At 40.1% G+C, this 27279-nt stretch overlaps 1 pseudogene; it reads left to right on the top strand.

Annotated features, from left to right (window-relative positions):
- The first annotated feature begins 166 nt into the window (after nt 1-166).
- On the top strand, nt 167-26550 carry LOC127925395 (protocadherin-7-like; annotated as a pseudogene).
- Nucleotides 26551-27279: the final 729 nt, after the last annotated feature.

The following is a 27279-nucleotide window of genomic DNA, read 5'->3' on the forward strand; positions in this document are numbered from 1 at the left end:
GGAAAGGTAGAAATATAGATACCCAGAGACAGGAAAGAGAGACTAAGGAATAATGACAGAGAGAGAGGAATAGAGAGAGAGAGGAATAGAGAGAGAGAGAGAGAGAGAGGAATAGAGAGAAAGAGAGGGGAATAGAGAGGAGAGAGAGAGGGGAAAGGCGAGAGCCATGCGGAGGACAGGGGTAGGTGTCTGTGGTGGAGCAGTGTTCTCCTGCTCGGTAACACTAACTGGACCGGGGGAGTTGTTCCACCTCCTAGTCCTTCTCCTACTAACGATGACTCAGCTCCCGGTCGCTGACTCGGCTCTCCGTTACCGGGTGGCTGAGGAGGGCCCCGCAGACGTTATGATCGGTAATGTGGCTGCCGACCTCGGCCTGTCCGCGGGCACCGGCTCCGGAGATGTCACATTCGCCCTAGAGAGCGGCTCGGAGTTCTTCAAGATTGATAACGTTACCGGGGAGCTGACTACCGGGCAGCGGAGGATTGACCGGGAGAAGCTGTCCCAGTGTCAGATGATCTTCGATGAGAACGAGTGTTTCCTGGACTTGAAGTGTCTGTGATTGGTCCCCTCCAGAGTTGGGTGGATCTCTTTGAGGGCCGTGTGGTCATCACCGACATCAACGACAACACTCCTTCGTTTCCGTCGTCGGTGCTGACATTATCTGTCGAGGAGAACCGTCCAATAGGCACGCTGTATCTGTTACCCACGGCGACGGATCGCGACTTCGGGCACAATGGGATTGATCGCTATGAGTTGATTCAAGATGGCAGCTCTTCCGGGTCGGCGGGGTCAGGGTTGGGGTCAGCGAGGAGAACAGCCGGTGGGCCTATGGGAAGAGCGGATGGAACAGGAGGAGGAGGGGATAGGAGGAGAGGAGCATTGGATAACAACGGAGGAGGTGCAGGAGGAGGTGCAGGAGGAGGTGTGAGGAGCAGTGTGTTTGAGCTCCAGGTCGCCGACACGCCCGACGGCGAGAAGCAACCGCAGCTGATCGTGAAAGGCCCTCTGGACCGTGAAGCACGCGACTCGTATGAGCTGGTTCTACGGGTCCGGGACGGTGGGAACCCTCCTCGCTCTTCCCAGGCGCTCCTCCGTGTCGCCATCACCGATGTCAACGACAACAGGTAGGATGAAAACGTAGTCTAGTGAAAAGCATGAGCTGAGGCACACCCAAAAATGTTAGTAGAGGTGCTGACTAATGGAGAGTAAACTGTCTAAAAAGTTGGATTGGTTTACCCATTAAACTAAAGAGCTGGAATAGTAGCATCAGCATAGAGAAACACTAGAATAATTATCATAGGGCACCACTAGCTAAATTAGCATAGAGCACAACTGGCTAAATTAGCATAGAGCGCCACTAGCTAAATTAGTGTAAAGCGCCACTGGCTAAATCAGCATAGAGCACCACTTGCTAAATTAGTATAAAGCACCACTAGCCAAATTAGCATAGATCAACACTAGCTAAATTAGTATAAAGCATCACTAGCCAAATTAGCATAGATCAACACTAGCTAAATTAGTATAAAGCATCACTAGCTAAATTAGGTTGAAAAGCACAAACAATGTTTTCTAAATACATGGTATTTCTTTATGGACAACAGCCCGCGCTTCGAGAGAGCCATCTATGAGGCCGAGATGGCGGAGAATGCGCCTCCCGGAACCCCCGTCCTCCAGGTGCGCGCGTCGGACCGCGACGTCGGCGTCAACGGACAGGTGGAGTACGTCTTCGGCGCTGCCACGGAATCTGTCCGCCGTCTCCTCCGACTGGACGAGGCTACCGGTTGGCTGAGCGTCCTCCATAGGATTGACCGGGAGGAAGTGGCCCAGTTACGGTTCACGGTTACGGCAAGGGATCGCGGTCAGCCGCCGCGCACCGACCGGGCGACCGTAGTCCTGGTGGTCCGGGATGAGAACGACAACGTTCCGGTCGTGGAGATCAGGAAGATCGGACGGATTCTGGTGAGGGACGGAGTGGCGCTGGTACCGGAGAATGTTCTGGTGGACACGCCGGTGGCACTGGTTCAGGTGTCAGACCGGGACCAGGGGGAGAACGGAGTGGTGACCTGTACGGTGGTCGGGGACGTACCGTTCACCCTGAAACCAGCGGGAGAGACGGCGCTCCTGCCACTGCCCGCGGACGACGCCTTCGACAGGTGAGATGAAAACACATTGATCTGTTAAGAGTTGATTTTATTTTCATTTATAAAAGTAAAGTTCAGAGTATTCCAGCACGGCGCACCGAGAGGATGGAGCATCAACGTACAGCACCATAATATCAACCTGATAGCTAGCTACGTTTAGTTGAAAATCACGAAAATCACATACGATATGTTAATTTGAGCCATATAAATTCAAAATGTTCTATATTTAGATTTTGCAATGTAACTCTCCTTCCACAGCAGGAAGTAATTATATTGATTCATTTCTTTGTAATTTTAAATGAATATTGAACCTTGTTTCCTTAGAAACCGTAAGAAGTATTTCCTCCACACGTCGGCCCTGTTGGACTACGAGGCCACTAAGGAGTACAGCGTGACCATCGTGGCAGTCGACTCCGGTTCCCCGTCTCTCTCCAGCAACAGCTCTCTCATGGTCAGGGTAGTGGACATCAACGACCACACTCCTGCCTTCGCCCAGGCCGTGGTGGAGGTCCACTTTGCCGAGAACAACCAACCAGGAGAGCGTGTGGTCACCGTGGTTGCGGCGGATTCCGATTCGGGAAGAATGCAGAGATTGTGTATTCGTTGGATCCGTCTGTTAACGGCCTGTTCTATATTGATGCTGATAATGGGGATATCCGTGCGACGGGGTTCTGGACCGGGAGGTCAGGGAGAGTACGAGTTCCAGGTGATCGCCAGGGATAAGGGATTCCCCTCGCTGCAGGGGTCGGCCACGGTGGTAATCATGGTGACCGACCGCAACGACAACACTCCGAAGTTCGTCCAGGAAGTGTTCACGTTCTACGTGAAGGAGAACCTCCTTGCCAACAGCCCAGTCGGCATGGTAACGGTAACAGACGCGGATGAGGGTGAGAACGCGGAGCTGAGTCTTTTCGTAGAGATGGAGGAAGAAGAAGGAGAAGAGGTGGAGGGAGGAGGAGGGGAGAAGAACAAGGCAGTAGGAGAGGAGGGAGGAGGAAGAGGAGGAAGAGGTGAAGACACGTTCTCCATAGAGAACAACACAGGGACGATCTTCTCCTCCGTGGCCTTTGACCGGGAACGACGCTCCACCTACACCTTCCGCGTCCGGGCCGTCGACGGCGGGGCTCCGCCTCGCTCCGCCACGGCGACAGTCTCCCTCATCGTAACTGATGAGAACGACAACGCCCCCTCCGTGACCTCACCCACCAACGATTCCTACACCCTCCTCCCTCCGGCCTCCTCCACCCGGACCATCGTCAGAACCGTGGCCGCCTCGGACTCGGACTTTGGCCGCAACGCTGACCTGCGCTTCTCCCTGGTAGGAGGGAACCCCTTCAGGCTGTTTGAGATCGGCCTGGCCAGTGGAGTGATCACCGTGGCAGAGCCCCTAGAGAGGAGACACAGGGGGCTGCATCGCCTGGTGGTCAGGGTCAACGACAGTGGAGAGCCATCGCTCTGCGCCACCGCGCTGGTCCACGTCTTCATCAACGAGAGTCTGGTCAACGCTACACTGGTGGACGCACAGGTAAATATGAACACGACTTTGGATGTGTCCTACATGGCACTCTATTCCCTATGAAGTGCGCTACTTTTGACCAGCCGCCCCATTGACTCTGGTCAAATGTAGTGCACTGTGTAGGGAATAGGGTGCTATTTGAGACCCCTACATACTGTGCATGCATACCTCTACTCTACTCTATTCCGTTCTGACTTTGGTGACATTGAGTCCATTTGTTAAGGCCTTACTGTTCTATACAGGCTATATTTACTCTTCTCCTGCTCAATAGCTTAGAATGGGCCAATGCAATGCACCAGCTTATAATGGAATGGTAGGGATCGATTAGAACAACTTAGAATGGAACAGTAGAACGAATGAAAATAGAATTCTAGAATGGAACAAATTAGAATTGAACAATAGAATGGAATAAATTAGAATGGAACAACGGAATGGTATAATGGAATGGGGCCGCTCAGAGTGGGACATCATTTCATCTTTTAATAAGAACAGTGTAGACCAGACCAGAGCAATAGAGGGCAGACAAATGGATGGATCGAATCAACCTATTATCACACTTCATTCAACTGCTCAAAGGGCTTGGTGATTAGTTAATTAGTTTGATCAGGTGTGCTAGTGTTGGGATAGAAAGTGACTATTCTACTGGATGTCATAAGGTGAATGCACCAATTTGTAAGTCGCTCTGGATAAGAGCGTCTGCTAAATGACTTAAATGTAAATGTAAAGAATAAAGACGTTTAAGTTAGGGAGATCCCAGGTCAAGGTCTGAGTTGGCACATGAAACTGCGGTCCAGACGTTCTCCTGGTACAGGTTACGGGGTTAGGAAAACTCCTGGCTATGAAGAAACATTTCCATCTAGTTTCTCATTGGCCAACTTGTGACTCCTACTGATAAAAAAATGAGTTGAGTCATTTTCTGCTGCGTTGCCATTTCATTCACTAATCACTTTGGCATCCTTCCACCACTCTCTCTTTCCCTCTCTCACACACACACACACACACACAGACACAGACACAGACACAGACACAGACACACACACACACACACACACACACACACACACACACACACACACACACACACACACACACACACACACACACACACACACACACACACACACACACACACACACACACACACACACACACACACACACACACACACACCCCTTTGGCATCATTCCACTGTCAGAGAGAATCCCTTGTGCGATGGAGGCAGTAACACAGATAACGTCTTCATATCTGTGTCTGTGACCATTAAACTTTGATATCCTTCTAGTCCATTACTGTGTATTGAGAGCTGTGCTCTGCTGGGCTGTTCCAGTCAAAATAAACTGTCTATGGTGTAATGTCAAGGAGTTCTAGATTACAACATGCTTCCAACACCTTACAATCCATTGTTCCATAGAATCATTCTGTCATTCTATTGTATTCTGGTTCCACTCTACAATTCTATTGCAATCAAACGTCTGGTTCTTTTCGTTGCAACTGAACCTGTCCCAGGCATAACTCTGTGCCCTTGTTATAGGCTTCAACTTGGACCTGGAGTTCTCCTTAGTTTTCAGCCATAACAAGGGCCCAGGGTGTTTCATGTTTAGGTCACAAGGTAATGAATAACTCCTGTCCCTAAAGCTACACCGCTAACTAAAGCTACAATGCTAACTAAAGCTACACCGCTAACTAAAGCTGCACCGCTAACTAGAGCAGCACAGCTAACTAAAGCAGCACAGCTAACTAAAGCAACACCGCTAACTAAAGCTACACTGCTAACTAAATTAGCACAGCTAACTAAAAGCAGCACAGCTAATCTAAAGCAGCATCGCTAACTAAAGCTACACTGCTAACTAAAGCAGCACAGCTAACTAAAGATTCACCGCTAACTAAAGCTACACCGCTAACTAAAGCAGCATAGCTAACTAAAGCAGCATCGCTAACTAAAGCTACACTGCTAACTAAAGATACACCGCTAACTAAAGATACACCGCTAACTAAAGATTCACCGCTAACTAAATCAGCACTGCTAACTAAAGATACACCGCTAACTAAATCAGCACTTCTAATTAAAGATACACCGCTAACTAAAAATACACCGCTAACTAAAGTCACACCGCTAACTAAAGATTCACCGCTAACTAAAGATACACCGCTAACTAAATCAGCACTGCTAACTAAAGATACACCGCTAACTAAAAATACACCGCTAACTAAAGATACACCGCTAACTAAATCAGCACTGCTAACTAAAGATACACCGCTAACTAAATCAGCACTGCTAACTAAAGATACACCGCTAACTAAAGATACACCGCTAACTAAAGATACACCGCTAACTAAAAATACACCGCTAACTAAAGATACACCGCTAACTAAAAATACACCGCTAACTAAAGATTCACCGCTAACTAAAGATTCACAGCTAACTAAAGATACACCGCTAACTAAAGATACACCGCTAACTAAAGATACACCGCTAACTAAAGCTGCACCGCTAACTAAAGATACACCGCTAACTAAAGATACACCGCTAACTAAAGCTGCACCGCTAACTAAAGCAGCATAGCTAACTAAAGCAGCATCGCTAACTAAAGCTACACTGCTAACTAAAGATACACCGCTAACTAAAGATACACCGCTAACTAAAGATTCACAGCTAACTAAAGATACACCGCTAACTAAAGATACACCGCTAACTAAAGATACACCGCTAACTAAAGCAGCACCGCTAACTAAAGCAGCACCGCTAACTGAAGCTACACCGCTAACTAAAAATACACCGCTAACTAAAGATACACCGCTAACTAAAGCTGCACCGCTAACTAAAGATACACCGCTAACTAAAGCAGCACCGCTAACTAAAGCAGCACCGCTAACTGAAGCTACACCGCTAACTAAAAATACACCGCTAACTAAAGATACATCGCTAACTAAAGATTCACCGCTAACTAAAGCTGCACCGCTAACTAAAGATATAACACATGGAATCATGTAGTAACCAAAATTGTTAACCAAATCAAAATGTATTTGAGATTCTTTTTTTTTTACTAAAGATTCACTGCTAACTAAAGATTCACCGCTAACTAAAGAGACACCGCTAACTAAAGATACACAGCTAACTAAAGCTGCACCGCTAACTAAGGCTACACCGCTAACTAAAGATACACCGCTAACCAAAGATTCACCGCTAACTAAAGATTCACCGCTAACTAAAGAGACACCGCTAACTAAAGATACACAGCTAACTAAAGCTGCACCGCTAACTAAAGCTACACCGCTAACTAAAGATACACCGCTAACTAAAGATACACCGCTAACTACAGATAAACCGCTAACTAAAGATACACCGCTAACTAAAGCTGCACTGCTAACTAAAGCTGCACCGCTAACTAAAGATACACCGCTAACTAAAGATACACAGCTAACTAAAGCAGCACCGCTAACTAAAGCTACACCGCTAACTAAAGCTACACCGCTAACTGAAGCTACACCGCTAACTAAAGATACACCGCTAACTAAAGCAGCACCGCTAACTGAAGCTACACCGCTAACTAAATCTACACCAATAGCTATTCATTGTATCGATATCAAGAGAGGCACAGCACTACCTACACAGTGAAACGGTTCTGGTGTTTAAAGCTAAGCAGTACAAACCTTGGTGCAGCAGAGCGGAAGACTCCTGTGGGAGCTGGGGGGAGGTAGGGAGGGAGAGAGAGAGATGTGTCAGGATGGATGATAAGGCACTGCTAGAGCTAAAGTGGTAGTGCTGCATTCTCCTGTTGAACACTTACAAGGAGACACACCCACAGGATTGCAGGAATGCACACACACACACATGCCGCATATACACACACACCTAGCATGCACACATACACACACATAGCAGAGACACACACACACACACGCCACACATACACACACATAGCAGAGACACACACAGTGTGCTAGAGGCTCAGCAGAATGTGAATGGGACAGAAGAAGACTGCAGAACAGTGAAGAACAGAACAGAACAGAAACGATAAGAGGAGAACAGAACAGAAGAGAGAGAGAGAACAGAGAAGAACAGAGAGGAACAGAAGAGGAGAACAGAGAAGAACAGAGAAGAACAGAGAAGAACAGAGAGGAACAGAGAGGAACAGAAGAGGAGAACAGAGAAGAACAGAGAAGAACAGAACAAAGGAGAAAGAACAGAGGAGAACAGAGAAGAACAGAGAAGAACAGAGAGGAACAGAGAAGAACAGAGAGGAACAGAAGAGGAGAACAGAGAAGAACAGAGAAGAACAGAACAAAGGAGAAAGAACAGAGGAGAACAGAGAAGAACAGAGGAGAACAGAGAAGAACAGAGAAGAACAGAGAGGAACAGAAGAGGAGAACAGAGAAGAACAGAACAAAGGAGAAAGAACAGAGGAGAACAGAGAAGAACAGAGAAGAACAGAGAGGAACAGAAGAGGAGAACAGAGAAGAACAGAGAAGAACAGAACAAAGGAGAAAGAACAGAGGAGAACAGAGGAGAACAGAGAAGAACAGAGAAGAACAGAGAGGAACAGAAGAGGAGAACAGAGAAGAACAGAACAAAGGAGAAAGAACAGAGGAGAACAGAGAAGAACAGAGAGGAACAGAAGAGGAGAACAGAGAAGAACAGAGAAGAACAGAGAAGAACAGAACAAAGGAGAAAGAACAGAGGAGAACAGAGGAGAACAGAGAAGAACAGAGAAGAACAGAGAGGAACAGAAGAGGAGAACAGAGAAGAACAGAGAAGAACAGAACAAAGGAGAAAGAACAGAGGAGAACAGAGGAGAACAGAGGAGAAAGAACAGAGGAGAACAGAGAACAGAGGAGAAAGAACAGAGAAGAATAGAGAACAGAGGAGAAAGAACAGAGAAGGACAGAGAACAGAGGAGAACAGAGGAGAACAGAGGAGAAAGAACAGAGAAGAATAGAGAACAGAGGAGAACAGAGGAGAAAGAACAGAGAAGAATAGAGAACAGAGGAGAAAGAACAGAGAAGGACAGAGAACAGAGGAGAACAGAGGAGAACAGAGGAGAACAGAGGAGAACAGAACAGAGGAGAACAGAACAAAGGAGAAAGAACAGAGAAGGACAGAGAACAGAGGAGAACAAAGGAGAAAGGAGAACAGAGGAGAACAAAGGAGAAAGAACAGAGGAGAAAGAACAGAGAAGGACAGAGAACAGAGGAGAAAGAACAGAGAAGGACAGAGAACAGAGGAGAACAGAGGAGAAAGGAGAACAGAGGAGAACAGAGGAGAACAGAGGAGAACAGAACAAAGGAGAAAGAACAGAGAAGGACGGAGAACAGAGGAGAACAGAGGAGAAAGAACAGAGAAGGACAGAGAACAGAGGAGAACAAAGGAGAAAGGAGAACAGAGGAGAAAGGAGGAGAACAGAACAGAGGAGAACAGAGGAGAAAGGAGGAGAACAGAACAAAGGAGAAAGAACAGAGAAGGACAGAGAACAGAGGAGAACAAAGGAGAAAGAACAGAGGAGAACAGAGGAGAACAAAGGAGAAAGAACAGAGGAGAACAGAGGAGAAAGGAGGAGAACAGAACAAAGGAGAAAGAACAGAGGAGAACAGAGGAGAAAGAACAGAGGAGAACAGAGGAGAACAGAGGAGAACAAAGGAGAAAGAACAGAGGAGAACAGAGGAGAACAGAGGAGAACAGAACAAAGGAGAAAGAACAGAGAAGGACGGAGAACAGAGGAGAACAAAGGAGAAAGAACAGAGGAGAACAGAGGAGAACAAAGGAGAAAGAACAGAGGAGAACAGAGGAAAAAGGAGGAGAACAGAACAAAGGAGAAAGAACAGAGGAGAAAGAACAGAGGAGAACAGAGGAGAACAGAGGAGAACAAAGGAGAAAGAACAGAGGAGAACAGAGGAGAACAAAGGAGAAAGAACAGAGGAGAACAGAGGAGAACAGAGGAGAACAGAGGAGAACAAAGGAGAAAGAACAGAGGAGAACAGAGGAGAAAGGACAGAGGAGAACAGAGGAGAACAAAGGAGAAAGAACAGAGGAGAACAGAGGAGAAAGGAGGAGAACAGAACAAAGGAGAAAGAACAGAGGAGAACAAAGGAGAACAAATCAAATCAAATCAAATGTTATTTGTCACATACACATGGTTAGCAGATGTTAATGCGAGTGTAGTGAAACAGAAGAGGAGAACAGAGGAGAACAGAGAAGAACAGAGAAGAACAGAGAAGAACAGAGAAGAACAGAACAGAGGGGAACAGAACAGAGCAGAACAGAGGAGAACAGAGAAGAACAGAACAGAGGGGAACAGAGCAGAGCAGAACAGAGGAGAACAGAGGGGAACAGAACAGAGGGGAACAGAACAGAGCAGAACAGAGGAGAACAGAACAGAGCAGAACAGAGGAGAACAGAACAGAACAGAGGAGAACAGAGCAGAACAGAGGAGAACAGAGCAGAACAGAGCAGAACAGAGGAGAACAGAGGAGAACAGAACAGAGCAGAACAGAGGAGAACAGAACAGAGCAGAACAGAGCAGAACAGAGCAGAACATTGAACACAGGATAACATATGAGAACAGAGAAGAACAGAACAGAGGGGAACAGAGCAGAACAGAGGAGAACAGAGGGGAACAGATAACAGATGAGAACAGAGAACAGAGGAGAACAGAGGGGAACAGAACAGAACAGAGGGGAACAGAGCAGAACAGAGGAGAACAGAGGAGAACAGAGAAGAACAGAGGAGAACAGAAAAGAACATTGAACACAGGATAACATATGAGAACATAGGAGAACAGAACAGAGGAGGACTGAGAACAGGGGAGAACAGAGGAGAACAGATAACAGATGAGAACAGAGAACAGAGGAGAACAGAGGAGAACAGAGGAGAACAGAACCAGGCAACATAAGAACAATATAATGGAACAGAGAAGAGGGGATGAATGGAACCAATACAATATAATCTACTAAAACAATAGACAGTTATCCTAACCACGTCCATTCAGTGATATCAACTCATGAACCAATACAATATAATCTACTAAAACAATAGACAGTTATCCTAACCACGTCCATTCAGTGATATCAACTCATGAACCAATACAATATAATCTACTAAAACAATAGACAGTTATCCTAACCACGTCCATTCAGTGATATAAACTCATGAACCAATACAATATAATCTACTAAAACAATAGACAGTTATCCTAACCACGTCCATTCAGTGATATAAACTCATGAACCAATACAATATAATATACTAAAACAATAGACAGTTATCCTAACCACGTCCATTCAGTGATATCAACTCATGAACCAATACAATATAATCTACTAAAACAATAGACAGTTATCCTAACCACGTCCATTCAGTGATATAAACTCATGAACCAATACAATATAATCTACTAAAACAATAGACAGTTATCCTAACCACGTCCATTCAGTGATATAAACTCATGAACCAATACAATATAATCTACTAAAACAATAGACAGTTATCCTAACCACGTCCATTCAGTGATATAAACTCATGAACCAATACAATATAATCTACTAAAACAATAGACAGTTATCCTAACCAAGTCCATTCAGTGATATCAACTCATGAACCAATACAATATAATCTACTAAAACAATAGAGTTATCCTAACCACGTCCATTCAGTGATATAAACTCATGAACCAATACAATATAATCTACTAAAACAATAGACAGTTATCCTAACCACGTCCATTCAGTGATATAAACTCATGAACCAATACAATATAATCTACTAAAACAATAGACAGTTATCCTAACCACGTCCATTCAGTGATATAAACTCATGAACCAATACAATATAATCTACTAAAACAATAGACAGTTATCCTAACCACGTCCATTCAGTGATATAAACTCATGAACCAATACAATATAATCTACTAAAACAATAGACAGTTATCCTAACCACGTCCATTCAGTGATATAAACTCATGAACCAATACAATATAATCTACTAAAACAATAGACAGTTATCCTAACCACGTCCATTCAGTGATATCAACTCATGAACCAATACAATATAATCTACTAAAACAATAGACAGTTATCCTAACCAAGTCCATTCAGTGATATAAACTCATGAACCAATACAATATAATACTAAAACAATAGACAGTTATCCTAACCACGTCCATTCAGTGATATAAACTCATGAACCAATACAATATAATCTACTAAAACAATAGACAGTTATCCTAACCAAGTCCATTCAGTGATATAAACTCATGAACCAATACAATATAATCTACTAAAACAATAGACAGTTATCCTAACCACGTCCATTCAGTGATATAAACTCATGAACCAATACAATATAATCTACTAAAACAATAGACAGTTATCCTAACCACGTCCATTCAGTGATATAAACTCATGAACCAATACAATATAATAATATAATCTACTAAAACAATAGACAGTTATCCTAACCACGTCCATTCAGTGATATAAACTCATGAACCAATACAATATAATCTACTAAAACAATAGACAGTTATCCTAACCACGTCCATTCAGTGATATAAACTCATGAACCAATACAATATAATAATATAATCTACTAAAACAATAGACAGTTATCCTAACCACGTCCATTCAGTGATATAAACTCATGAACCAATACAATATAATCTACTAAAACAATAGACAGTTATCCTAACCACGTCCATTCAGTGATATCAACTCATGAACCAATACAATATAATCTACTAAAACAATAGACAGTTATCCTAACCACGTCCATTCAGTGATATCAACTCATGAACCAATACAATATAATCTACTAAAACAATAGACAGTTATCCTAACCACGTCCATTCAGTGATATAAACTCATGAACCAATACAATATAATCTACTAAAACAATAGACAGTTATCCTAACCAAGTCCATACAGTGATATCAACTCATGAACCAATACAATATAATCTACTAAAACAATAGACAGTTATCCTAACCAAGTCCATACAGTGATATCAACTCATGAACCAATACAATATAATCTACTAAAACAATAGACAGTTATCCTAACCAAGTCCATACAGTGATATCAACTCATGAACCAATACAATATAATCTACTAAAACAATAGACAGTTATCCTAACCACGTCCATTCAGTGATATAAACTCATGAACCAATACAATATAATCTACTAAAACAATAGACAGTTATCCTAACCAAGTCCATTCAGTGATATCAACTCATGAACCAATACAATATAATCTACTAAAACAATAGACAGTTATCCTAACCACGTCCATTCAGTGATATAAACTCATGAACCAATACAATATAATATACTAAAACAATAGACAGTTATCCTAACCACGTCCATACAGTGATATCAACTCATGAACCAATACAATATAATCTACTAAAACAATAGACAGTTATCCTAACCACGTCCATTCAGTGATATCAACTCATGAACCAATACAATATAATACTAAAACAATAGACAGTTATCCTAACCACGTCCATTCAGTGATATAAACTCATGAACCAATACAATATAATACTAAAACAATAGACAGTTATCCTAACCACGTCCATTCAGTGATATAAACTCATGAACCAATACAATATAATCTACTAAAACAATAGACAGTTATCCTAACCACGTCCATTCAGTGATATAAACTCATGAACCAATACAATATAATCTACTAAAACAATAGACAGTTATCCTAACCACGTCCATTCAGTGATATAAACTCATGAACCAATACAATATAATAATATAATCTACTAAAACAATAGACAGTTATCCTAACCACGTCCATTCAGTGATATAAACTCATGAACCAATACAATATAATCTACTAAAACAATAGACAGTTATCCTAACCACGTCCATTCAGTGATATAAACTCATGAACCAATACAATATAATCTACTAAAACAATAGACAGTTATCCTAACCAAGTCCATTCAGTGATATCAACTCATGAACCAATACAATATAATAATATAATCTACTAAAACAATAGACAGTTATCCTAACCACGTCCATTCAGTGATATCAACTCATGAACCAATACAATATAATCTACTAAAACAATAGACAGTTATCCTAACCACGTCCATTCAGTGATATAAACTCATGAACCAATACAATATAATCTACTAAAACAATAGACAGTTATCCTAACCACGTCCATTCAGTGATATAAACTCATGAACCAATACAATATAATACCAAAACAATAGACAGTTATCCTAACCACGTCCATTCAGTGATATAAACTCATGAACCAATACAATATAATCTACTAAAACAATAGACAGTTATCCTAACCACGTCCATTCAGTGATATAAACTCATGAACCAATACAATATAATCTACTAAAACAATAGACAGTTATCCTAACCACGTCCATTCAGTGATATAAACTCATGAACCAATACAATATAATCTACTAAAACAATAGACAGTTATCCTAACCACGTCCATTCAGTGATATAAACTCATGAACCAATACAATATAATCTACTAAAACAATAGACAGTTATCCTAACCACGTCCATTCAGTGATATAAACTCATGAACCAATACAATATAATCTACTAAAACAATAGACAGTTATCCTAACCACGTCCATTCAGTGATATAAACTCATGAACCAATACAATATAATCTACTAAAACAATAGACAGTTATCCTAACCACGTCCATTCAGTGATATAAACTCATGAACCAATACAATATAATCTACTAAAACAATAGACAGTTATCCTAACCACGTCCATTCAGTGATATAAACTCATGAACCAATACAATATAATCTACTAAAACAATAGACAGTTATCCTAACCAAGTCCATTCAGTGATATAAACTCATGAACCAATACAATATAATATACTAAAACAATAGACAGTTATCCTAACCACGTCCATTCAGTGATATAAACTCATGAACCAATACAATATAATCTACTAAAACAATAGACAGTTATCCTAACCACGTCCATTCAGTGATATCAACTCATGAACCAATACAATATAATCTACTAAAACAATAGACAGTTATCCTAACCACGTCCATTCAGTGATATAAACTCATGAACCAATACAATATAATCTACTAAAACAATAGACAGTTATCCTAACCAAGTCCATTCAGTGATATAAACTCATGAACCAATACAATATAATCTACTAAAACAATAGACAGTTATCCTAACCACGTCCATTCAGTGATATAAACTCATGAACCAATACAATATAATCTACTAAAACAATAGACAGTTATCCTAACCACGTCCATTCAGTGATATCAACTCATGAACCAATACAATATAATAATATAATCTACTAAAACAATAGACAGTTATCCTAACCACGTCCATTCAGTGATATAAACTCATGAACCAATACAATATAATCTACTAAAACAATAGACAGTTATCCTAACCACGTCCATTCAGTGATATAAACTCATGAACCAATACAATATAATCTACTAAAACAATAGACAGTTATCCTAACCACGTCCATTCAGTGATATAAACTCATGAACCAATACAATATAATCTACTAAAACAATAGACAGTTATCCTAACCAAGTCCATTCAGTGATATAAACTCATGAACCAATACAATATAATCTACTAAAACAATAGACAGTTATCCTAACCACGTCCATTCAGTGATATAAACTCATGAACCAATACAATATAATCTACTAAAACAATAGACAGTTATCCTAACCACGTCCATTCAGTGATATAAACTCATGAACCAATACAATATAATATACTAAAACAATAGACAGTTATCCTAACCAAGTCCATTCAGTGATATAAACTCATGAACCAATACAATATAATCTACTAAAACAATAGACAGTTATCCTAACCACGTCCATTCAGTGATATAAACTCCTGAACCAATACAATATAATCTACTAAAACAATAGACAGTTATCCTAACCACGTCCATTCAGTGATATAAACTCATGAACCAATACAATATAATCTACTAAAACAATAGACAGTTATCCTAACCACGTCCATTCAGTGATATAAACTCATGAACCAATACAATATAATCTACTAAAACAATAGACAGTTATCCTAACCACGTCCATTCAGTGATATAAACATGAACCAATACAATATAATCTACTAAAACAATAGACAGTTATCCTAACCACGTCCATTCAGTGATATAAACTCATGAACCAATACAATATAATCTACTAAAACAATAGACAGTTATCCTAACCACGTCCATTCAGTGATATAAACTCATGAACCAATACAATATAATCTACTAAAACAATAGACAGTTATCCTAACCACGTCCATTCAGTGATATAAACTCATGAACCAATACAATATAATCTACTAAAACAATAGACAGTTATCCTAACCAAGTCCATTCAGTGATATAAACTCATGAACCAATACAATATAATCTACTAAAACAATAGACAGTTATCCTAACCACGTCCATTCAGTGATATAAACTCATGAACCAATACAATATAATCTACTAAAACAATAGACAGTTATCCTAACCACGTCCATTCAGTGATATAAACTCATGAACCAATACAATATAATCTACTAAAACAATAGACAGTTATCCTAACCACGTCCATTCAGTGATATAAACTCATGAACCAATACAATATAATCTACTAAAACAATAGACAGTTATCCTAACCACGTCCATTCAGTGATATAAACTCATGAACCAATACAATATAATCTACTAAAACAATAGACAGTTATCCTAACCACGTCCATTCAGTGATATAAACTCATGAACCAATACAATATAATCTACTAAAACAATAGACAGTTATCCTAACCACGTCCATTCAGTGATATAAACTCATGAACCAATACAATATAATCTACTAAAACAATAGACAGTTATCCTAACCACGTCCATTCAGTGATATAAACTCATGAACCAATACAATATAATCTACTAAAACAATAGACAGTTATCCTAACCACGTCCATTCAGTGATATAAACTCATGAACCAATACAATATAATCTACTAAAACAATAGACAGTTATCCTAACCACGTCCATTCAGTGATATAAACTCATGAACCAATACAATATAATCTACTAAAACAATAGACAGTTATCCTAACCACGTCCATTCAGTGATATAAACTCATGAACCAATACAATATAATCTACTAAAACAATAGACAGTTATCCTAACCAAGTCCATTCAGTGATATAAACTCATGAACCAATACAATATAATCTACTAAAACAATAGACAGTTATCCTAACCACGTCCATTCAGTGATATAAACTCATGAACCAATACAATATAATCTACTAAAACAATAGACAGTTATCCTAACCACGTCCATTCAGTGATATAAACTCATGAACCAATACAATATAATCTACTAAAACAATAGACAGTTATCCTAACCACGTCCATTCAGTGATATAAACTCATGAACCAATACAATATAATCTACTAAAACAATAGACAGTTATCCTAACCACGTCCATTCAGTGATATAAACTCATGAACCAATACAATATAATCTACTAAAACAATAGACAGTTATCCTAACCACGTCCATTCAGTGATATAAACTCATGAACCAATACAATATAATCTACTAAAACAATAGACAGTTATCCTAACCACGTCCATTCAGTGATATCAACTCATGAACCAATACAATATAATACGAAAACAATAGACAGTTATCCTAACCACGTCCATTCAGTGATATCAACTCATGAACCAATACAATATAATCTACTAAAACAATAGACAGTTATCCTAACCACGTCCATTCAGTGATATCAACTCATGAACCAATACAATATAATACGAAAACAATAGACAGTTATCCTAACCACGTCCATTCAGTGATATCAACTCATGAACCAATACAATATAATAATATAATCTACTAAAACAATAGACAGTTATCCTAACCAAGTCCATTCAGTGATATAAACTCATGAACCAATACAATATAATAATATAATCTACTAAAACAATAGACAGTTATCCTAACCACGTCCATTCAGTGATATAAACTCATGAACCAATACAATATAATCTACTAAAACAATAGACAGTTATCCTAACCACGTCCATTCAGTGATATCAACTCATGAACCAATACAATATAATAATATAATCTACTAAAACAATAGACAGTTATCCTAACCACGTCCATTCAGTGATATAAACTCATGAACCAATACAATATAATCTACTAAAACAATAGACAGTTATCCTAACCACGTCCATTCAGTGATATAAACTCATGAACCAATACAATATAATCTACTAAAACAATAGACAGTTATCCTAACCACGTCCATTCAGTGATATAAACTCATGAACCAATACAATATAATCTACTAAAACAATAGACAGTTATCCTAACCACGTCCATTCAGTGATATAAACTCATGAACCAATACAATATAATCTACTAAAACAATAGACAGTTATCCTAACCACGTCCATTCAGTGATATAAACTCATGAACCAATACAATATAATCTACTAAAACAATAGAGTTATCCTAACCACGTCCATTCAGTGATATAAACTCATGAACCAATACAATATAATCTACTAAAACAATAGACAGTTATCCTAACCACGTCCATTCAGTGATATAAACTCATGAACCAATACAATATAATCTACTAAAACAATAGACAGTTATCCTAACCACGTCCATTCAGTGATATAAACTCATGAACCAATACAATATAATCTACTAAAACAATAGACAGTTATCCTAACCACGTCCATTCAGTGATATCAACTCATGAACCAATACAATATAATCTACTAAAACAATAGACAGTTATCCTAACCACGTCCATTCAGTGATATCAACTCATGAACCAATACAATATAATCTACTAAAACAATAGACAGTTATCCTAACCACGTCCATTCAGTGATATAAACTCATGAACCAATACAATATAATCTACTAAAACAATAGACAGTTATCCTAACCAAGTCCATACAGTGATATAAACTCATGAACCAATACAATATAATCTACTAAAACAATAGACAGTTATCCTAACCACGTCCATTCAGTGATATAAACTCATGAACCAATACAATATAATCTACTAAAACAATAGACAGTTATCCTAACCACGTCCATTCAGTGATATAAACTCATGAACCAATACAATATAATCTACTAAAACAATAGACAGTTATCCTAACCACGTCCATTCAGTGATATAAACTCCTGAACCAATACAATATAATCTACTAAAACAATAGACAGTTATCCTAACCACGTCCATTCAGTGATATAAACTCATGAACCAATACAATATAATCTACTAAAACAATAGACAGTTATCCTAACCAAGTCCATTCAGTGATATAAACTCATGAACCAATACAATATAATCTACTAAAACAATAGACAGTTATCCTAACCACGTCCATTCAGTGATATCAACTCATGAACCAATACAATATAATCTACTAAAACAATAGACAGTTATCCTAACCACGTCCATTCAGTGATATCAACTCATGAACCAATACAATATAATCTACTAAAACAATAGACAGTTATCCTAACCACGTCCATTCAGTGATATAAACTCATGAACCAATACAATATAATCTACTAAAACAATAGACAGTTATCCTAACCACGTCCATTCAGTGATATCAACTCATGAACCAATACAATATAATCTACTAAAACAATAGACAGTTATCATAACCACGTCCATTCAGTGATATCAACTCATGAACCAATACAATATAATCTACTAAAACAATAGACAGTTATCCTAACCACGTCCATTCAGTGATATAAACTCATGAACCAATACAATATAATCTACTAAAACAATAGACAGTTATCCTAACCACGTCCATTCAGTGATATCAACTCATGAACCAATACAATATAATCTACTAAAACAATAGACAGCTATCCTAACCACGTCCATTCAGTGATATAAACTCATGAACCAATACAATATAATCTACTAAAACAATAGACAGTTATCCTAACCACGTCCATTCAGTGATATAAACTCATGAACCAATACAATATAATACGAAAACAATAGACAGTTATCCTAACCACGTCCATTCAGTGATATCAATGTATTGCATGTATTTAGCCAGGATAGTCCACACCATAACAGTTGCCACTGTTTTCCAGGGATTCCTTTTTTTAACTGTTATTTACTGAATGTAATACAGTGAAACAATTGAACAGTCAAACCAACCACCGTTATAAACTCATGAACCAATACAATAGAGTCTACTCTGACAATGTGATGTATTGTCTTGTAGAACAATGGAGCAGGACCTTAGTGTGACTTGGGCACATTGCTTTTCAAACTGTTTTACGTTAACTTGCAAATTAAACTTCTTGAACAAGAGAGAGATGGGATAATGTGTAAAATCATATATTGAGTGTTTTAGGGGTAATGTGTGAATCTTATATTGAGTGTTTTAGGGGTAATGTGTGAATCTTATATTGAGTGTTTTAGGGGTAATGTGTGAATCTTATAATGAGTGTTTTAGGGGTAATGTGTGAATGTTATATTGAGTGTTTTAGGGGTAATGTGTGAATCTTATATTGAGTGTTTTAGGGGTAATGTGTGAATGTTATATTGAGTGTTTTAGGGGTAATGTGTGAATCTTATATTGAGTGTTTTAGGGGTAATGTGGGAATCTTATATTGAGTGTTTAGGGGTAATGTCTGAATCTTATATTGAGTGTTGTAGGGATAATGTGTGAATCTTATGTTGAGTGTTGTAGGGATAATGTGTGAATCTTATGTTGAGTGTTTTAGGGATAATGTGTGAATGTGATATTGAGTGTTGGATGGATAATGTTTAAATTTTATATTTAGTGTTTCAGTGATAATGTCTGAATGTTATATTGAGGGTTGTATGGAATGATGTGAATCTGATATTTAGTGTTTTAGGGATAATGTGTGAAATTGATATACATTGTTGTAGTGATACTGTGTGAATGTGATATTGAGTGTTTTAGTGATAATGTGTGAATCTGATATATTGAGTGTTTTAGTGATAATGTGTGAATGTTATATTGAGGGGTTTAGTGATAATGTGTGAATGTGATATTGAGGGTTTTAGTGATCATGTGTTAATCTGTTATATTGAGTGTTGTAGTGATAATGTGTGAATGTGATATTGAGTGTTTTAGGGATAATATTTTAATCTTATATTGAGTGTTTTAGGGATAATGTGTGAATCTGATATATTGAGTGTTTTAGTGATAATGTGTGAATGTTATATTGAGGGTTTTAGTGATCATATGTTAATCTGATATATTGAGTGTTTTAGTGATAATGTGTGAATGTGATATTGAGTGTTTTAGGGATAATATTTTAATCTTATATTGAGTGTTTTAGGGATAATGTGTGAATCTGATATATTGAGTGTTTTAGTGATAATGTGTGAATGTTATATTGAGGGTTTTAGTGATAATGTGTGAATGTGATATTGAGGGTTTTAGTGATCATGTGTTAATCTGTTATATTGAGTGTTGTAGTGATAATGTGTGAATGTGATATTGAGTGTTTTAGTGATAATGTGTGAATCTGATATATTGAGTGTTTTAGGGATAATGTGTGAATCTGATATATTGAGTGTTTTAGTGATAATGTGTGAATGTTATATTGAGGGTTTTAGTGATAATGTGTGAATGTGATATTGAGTGTTTTAGGGATAATATTTTAATCTTATATTGAGTGTTTTAGGGATAATGTGTGAATCTGATATATTGAGTGTTTTAGTGATAATGTGTGAATGTTATATTGAGGGTTTTAGTGATCATGTGTTAATCTGTTATATTGAGTGTTTTAGTGATAATGTGTGAATGTTATATTGAGGGTTTTAGTGATGATATTTTAATCTTATATTGAGTGTTTTAGGGATAATGTGTAAATCTGATATATTGAGTGTTTTAGTGATAATGTGTGGATGTTATATTGAGGGTTTTAGTGATAATGTGTGAATGTGATATTGAGGGTTTTAGTGATCATGTTAATCTGTTATATTGAGTGTTGTAGTGATAATGTGTGAATGTGATATTGAGTGTTTTAGGGATAATATTTTAATCTTATATTGAGTGTTTTCGGGATGATGTTTAAATCTGATATATTGAGTGTTTTAGTGATAATGTTTGAATGTTATATTGAGGGTTTTAGTGATCATGTGTTAATCTGTTATATTGAGTGTTGTAGTGATAATGTGTGAATGTTATATTGAGTGTTTTAGGGATAATATTTTAATCTTATATTGAGTGTTTTAGGGATAATGTGTGAATCTGATATATTGAGTGTTTTAGTGATAATGTGTGAATGTTATATTGAGGGTTTTAGTGATCATGTGTTAATCTGTTATATTGAGTGTTTTAGTGATAATGTGTGAATGTTATATTGAGCGTTTTAGTGATGATATTTTAATCTTATATTGAGTGTTTTAGGGATAATGTGTGAATCTGATATATTGAGTGTTTTAGTGATAATGTGTGAATGTTATATTGAGGGTTTTAGTGATAATGTGTGAATGTGATATTGAGGGTTTTAGTGATCATGTGTTAATCTGTTATATTGAGTGTTGTAGTGATAATGTGTGAATGTGATATTGAGTGTTTTAGGGATAATATTTTAATCGTATATTGAGTGTTTTAGGGATAATGTGTGAATCTGATATATTGAGTGTTTTAGTGATAATGTGTGAATGTTATATTGAGGGTTTTAGTGATAATGTGTGAATGTTATATTGAGGGTTTTAGTGATCATGTGTGAATGTTATATTGAGGGTTTTAGTGATCATGTGTTAATCTGTTATATTGAGTGTTTTAGTGATAATGTGTGAATCTGTTATATTGAGTGTTTTAGTGATAATGTGTGCATGTTATATTGAGTGTTTTAGTGATAATGTGTGAATGTGATATTGAGTGTTTTAGTGATAATGTGTGCATGTTGTATATCTGGAGTGCTACTTTGTCAGAGTGGTGGTGCAGAGAGCAGTAAAAAGCAGCGTCAGCGATGCTGATAATAATGTGATACTACATTACCTACATTATTAACATGTGGTTCAAGTATTAACTACATTATTAACATGTGGTTCAAGTATTCTATTTAATAATGGATCATAAAAGAGGATTCAAATGCCCTACTCATCATTTACACACACACACACACACACACACACACACACACACACACACACACACACACACACACACACACACACACACACACACACACACACACACACACACACACACACACACACACACACACACCACTCAATGGGAAGTGGATATTTTATGATTGTAATTCCCAGCCTTAACAGCACTAAATAGAACATTGATTTAGACCTTAAAATGTGTATCTAGTGTGTGTGTGTGTGTGTGTGTGTGTGTGTGTGTGTGTGTGTGTGTGTGTGTGTGTGTGTGTGTGTGTGTGTGTGTGTGTGTGTGTGTGTGTGTGTGTGTGTGTGTGTGTGTAATGGGTCTCTCCATATGTAGCTACTGTGTATTGATTGTCCATATTGGGAATCTATGCTGCATTACAACCATCCTGTATCCTAACCACTCTGACTGACCCTGTTACACACACACACACACACACACACACACACACACACACACACACACACACACACACACACACACACACACACACACACACACACACACACACACACACACACACACACAGACACCTATCCTAACTCACTGCTCTGATTGACCCCATTTCCATCTGTTGGGCATCGAACCAGTACTGACCTTACCATGTCTCTAACCAGTACTCACAGTGTACCATCACCCATGTCTACAATCTGTCGATCTGTTGTTGATGACCTTACCATGTCTCTAACCAGGACTGACTAGTACCTTACCATGTCTCTAACCAGGACTGACATTACCATGTCCTTAACCAGGACTGACCTTACCATGTCTCTAACCAGGACTGACCTTACCATGTCCTTAACCAGTACTGACCTTACCGACTAGCTACAGCCGACTAGCTACAGCCGGACTAGCTGCAGCCGGACTAGCTACAGCTGACTAGGTACATCCGACTAGGTACAGCTGACTAGCTACAGCCGACTAGGTACAGCCGACTAGCTACATACGGACTACCTAAGCGGACTAGGTACAGCCGACTAGCTACAGCCAGACTAGCTGGACTAGCTACAGCCGGATTAGCTACAGCCGACTGGATACAGCCGACGAGCTACAGCCGACAAAATACAGCCGGACTAACTACAGCCGACTAGCTACAGCCCGACTAGCTACAGCCGGACTAGCTACAGCCGACTAGCTACAGCCGGACTAGCTACAGCCAGTTAGGTACAGCCGACTAGCTACAGCCGGACTAGCTACAGCTGACAAAGTACAGCCGACTAGCTACAGCCGGACTAGCTACAGCCGACCAGATACAGGCGACTAGCTAAAGCCGGACTAGCTACAGCCGACTAGATACAGCCAACTAGCTACAGCCGACAAAATACAGCCGGACTAGCGACAGCCGACTAGCTACAGCCGGACTAGCTACAGCCGACTAGCTACAGCCGGTTAGGTACAGCCGACTAGCTACAGACGGATTAGCTACAGCCGACTAGGTACAGCCGACTTGCTACAGCCAACTAGGTACAGCCGACTTGCTACAGCCAACTAGCTACAGCCGACTAGCTACAGCCGACTAGCTACAGCTGCTGACTAACGCTACCTAGCATTTAATTACATTTTCTCTATATTTTGTTTTACAGTTCGATACTTGAAGTCAGATATTGATGTAATATAGTCCGAAATAATATCTTGATATGTAAATATATTGATTTTCTCCCCCTCTTTCTCTGGGTGTCTTGTAGTCTACTCACTCTGACGTTATAATGCAAAACGCAAAATCTGACTTCAAAGTCTTTTTCCGTCTAGACAGACTCCACGATATGTTCTGATCAACTGCCTTGTTGTTGTGTCAGGAAACTAAGTACCACATTCATCAGATAATATACCCTGGCCATCACAGCAGATCAAAGATTTTTGACCAAAATGGTAGTTACTGCGTTTTGCCTTTGTAGGACAGAGTAGTGATTTACATTTTCTGCTTTTCTCTACTTAAACCCTTGAATGATTTCATTTCCCCTCCCACCCACCACCCCTCTCTCTAGGTGGCTCGTAGTCTGGCCGCCCCTCTCTACCTGGACATTGCGGGCGACCCCGACAGCGAGCGAGCGTTGGGGAAACAGCGCCTCTCGGTGGCCATCGGTGTCCTGGCGGGCGCCGCGGCAGTCATCCTGGTCATCCTCCTGGTGGTGATGGCCCGCCAGTGCGGCGCCCAGGGCAAGAACGGATACGAGGCCGGGAAGAAAGAACCAGAGGAGGATTTCTTCAGCCCTCAACCGGCCGTGCCACAAACCAGGGGAGGGACGTTGGACCGCGGACGGAAGCCCCGCAGGGACAAACGGAACGGAGGCGCCGGAGGAGCCGGAGCCGGTAATAAAACCGAACGGCCGCTCTACAGCGGCGTCGTCACGGTCAACGGGCTCCGTCGCCACGGCAACGACCACCACCACGTCGCCAACGTCGACGATGACGACGAGGACGTGAGCAGCGCCAGCGAGAGGTTGGCGGCGAGGTACTGCGCGGTGGACGGAGACCCCGGGAGCCCACGCATGGGCGCCAGGCATCACCAGTCGAGCCCAGATCTGGCCAGGCATTATAAGTCAAGCTCGCCGCTCCCCGCGGTGCACCTCCAGCCCTACAGCCCCCCAGCCGAGGGGAAAAAGCACCAGGCTGTACAGGAGCTGCCCCCCTCTAACACCTTCGTGGGGTCTGGAGGGTCCAGTGGTAGTGGTGGTAGTGGTGGAAGTGGGAACGCTGATGCCATGTCTCTGGGGTCAGACCAGTGTTCTGAGTATGGATCCCAAACGGGGAATAAGTACAGCAAACAGGTAGGACTGACTCAGTTATTCTACTGACACAAACTGAACTGAGCTCAACTGGCCTGGTTACCCATCCACCACAGTTGACTGACTAGTGGTGGTGATAATAAGACTGACTAGTGGCGGTGATAATAGGACTGATTCAGTTATTCTACTGACACAAACTGAACTGAGCTCAACTGGCCTGGTTACCCATCCACCACAGTTGACTGACTAGTGGTGGTGATAATAGGACTGACTAGTGGTGGTGATAATAGGACTGACTGGTGATAATAGGACTGACTAGTGGTGGTGATAATAGGACTGACTAGTGGCGATGATAATAGGACTGACTAGTGGTGGTGATAATATGACTGACTAGTGATGGTGATAATAGGACTGACTAGCGGCGGTGATAATAGGACTGACTAGTGGTGGTGATAATAGGACTGACTAGTGGCGGTGATAATAGGACTGACTAGTGGTGGTGATAATAGAACTGACCAGTGGCGGTGATAATAGGACTGACTAGTGGCGGTGATAATAGGACTGACTAGTGGCGGTGATAATAGGACTGACTAGTGGTGGTTATAATAGGACTGACTACTGGTGGTGATAATAGGACTGACTAGTGGCGGTGATAATAGGACTGATTAGTGGTGGTGATAATAGGACTGACTCAGTTATTCTACTGACACAAACTGAACTGAGCTCAACTGGCCTGGTTACCCATCCACCACAGTTGACTGACTAGTGGTGGTGATAATAGGACTGACTAGTGGCGGTGATAATAGGACTGACTAGTGGCGGTGATAATAGGACTGAGTCAGTTATTCTACTGACACAAACTGAACTGAGCTCAACTGGCCTGGTTACCCATCCACCACAGTTGACTGACTAGTGGTGGTGATAATAGGACTGACTAGTGATAATAGGACTGACTGGTGATAATAGGACTGACTAGTGGTGGTGATAATAGGACTGACTAGTGGTGGTGATAATAGGACTGACTAGTGGTGGTGATAATAGGACTGACTAGTGGCGGTGATAATAGGACTGACTAGTGGTGGTGATAATAGGACTGACTAGTGGCGGTGATAATAGGACTGACTAGTGGTGGTGATAATAGGACTGACTAGTGGCGGTGATAATAGGACTGACTAGTGGCGGTGATAATAGGACTGACTAGTGGCGGTGATAATAGGACTGACTAGTGGCGGTGATAATAGGACTGACTAGTGGTGGTTATAATGACTGACTAGTGGTGGTGATAATAGGACTGACTAGTGCGGTGATAATAGGACTGATTAGTGGTGGTGATAATAGGACTGACTAGATTATGACTACTGATAATAGGACTGACTAGTGGCGGTGATAATAGGACTGACTAGTGGTGGTGACTAATAGTGGTGATAATAGGACTGACTAGTGGTGGTGATAATAGGACTGACTAGTGGTGGTGATAATAGGACTGACTAGTGGTGGTGATAATAGGACTGACTAGTGGTGGTGATAATAGGACTGACTAGTGGTGGTGATAATAGGACTGACTAGTGGCGGTGATAATAGGACTGACTAGTGGTGGTGATAATAGGACTGACTAGTGGCGGTGATAATAGGACTGACTGGTGGTGATAATAGGACTGACTAGTGGTGGTGATAATAGGACT

Source organism: Oncorhynchus keta, unplaced genomic scaffold (genome assembly GCF_023373465.1).
Source record: "Oncorhynchus keta strain PuntledgeMale-10-30-2019 unplaced genomic scaffold, Oket_V2 Un_contig_5524_pilon_pilon, whole genome shotgun sequence".
NCBI classification, from domain to species: domain Eukaryota; kingdom Metazoa; phylum Chordata; class Actinopteri; order Salmoniformes; family Salmonidae; genus Oncorhynchus; species Oncorhynchus keta.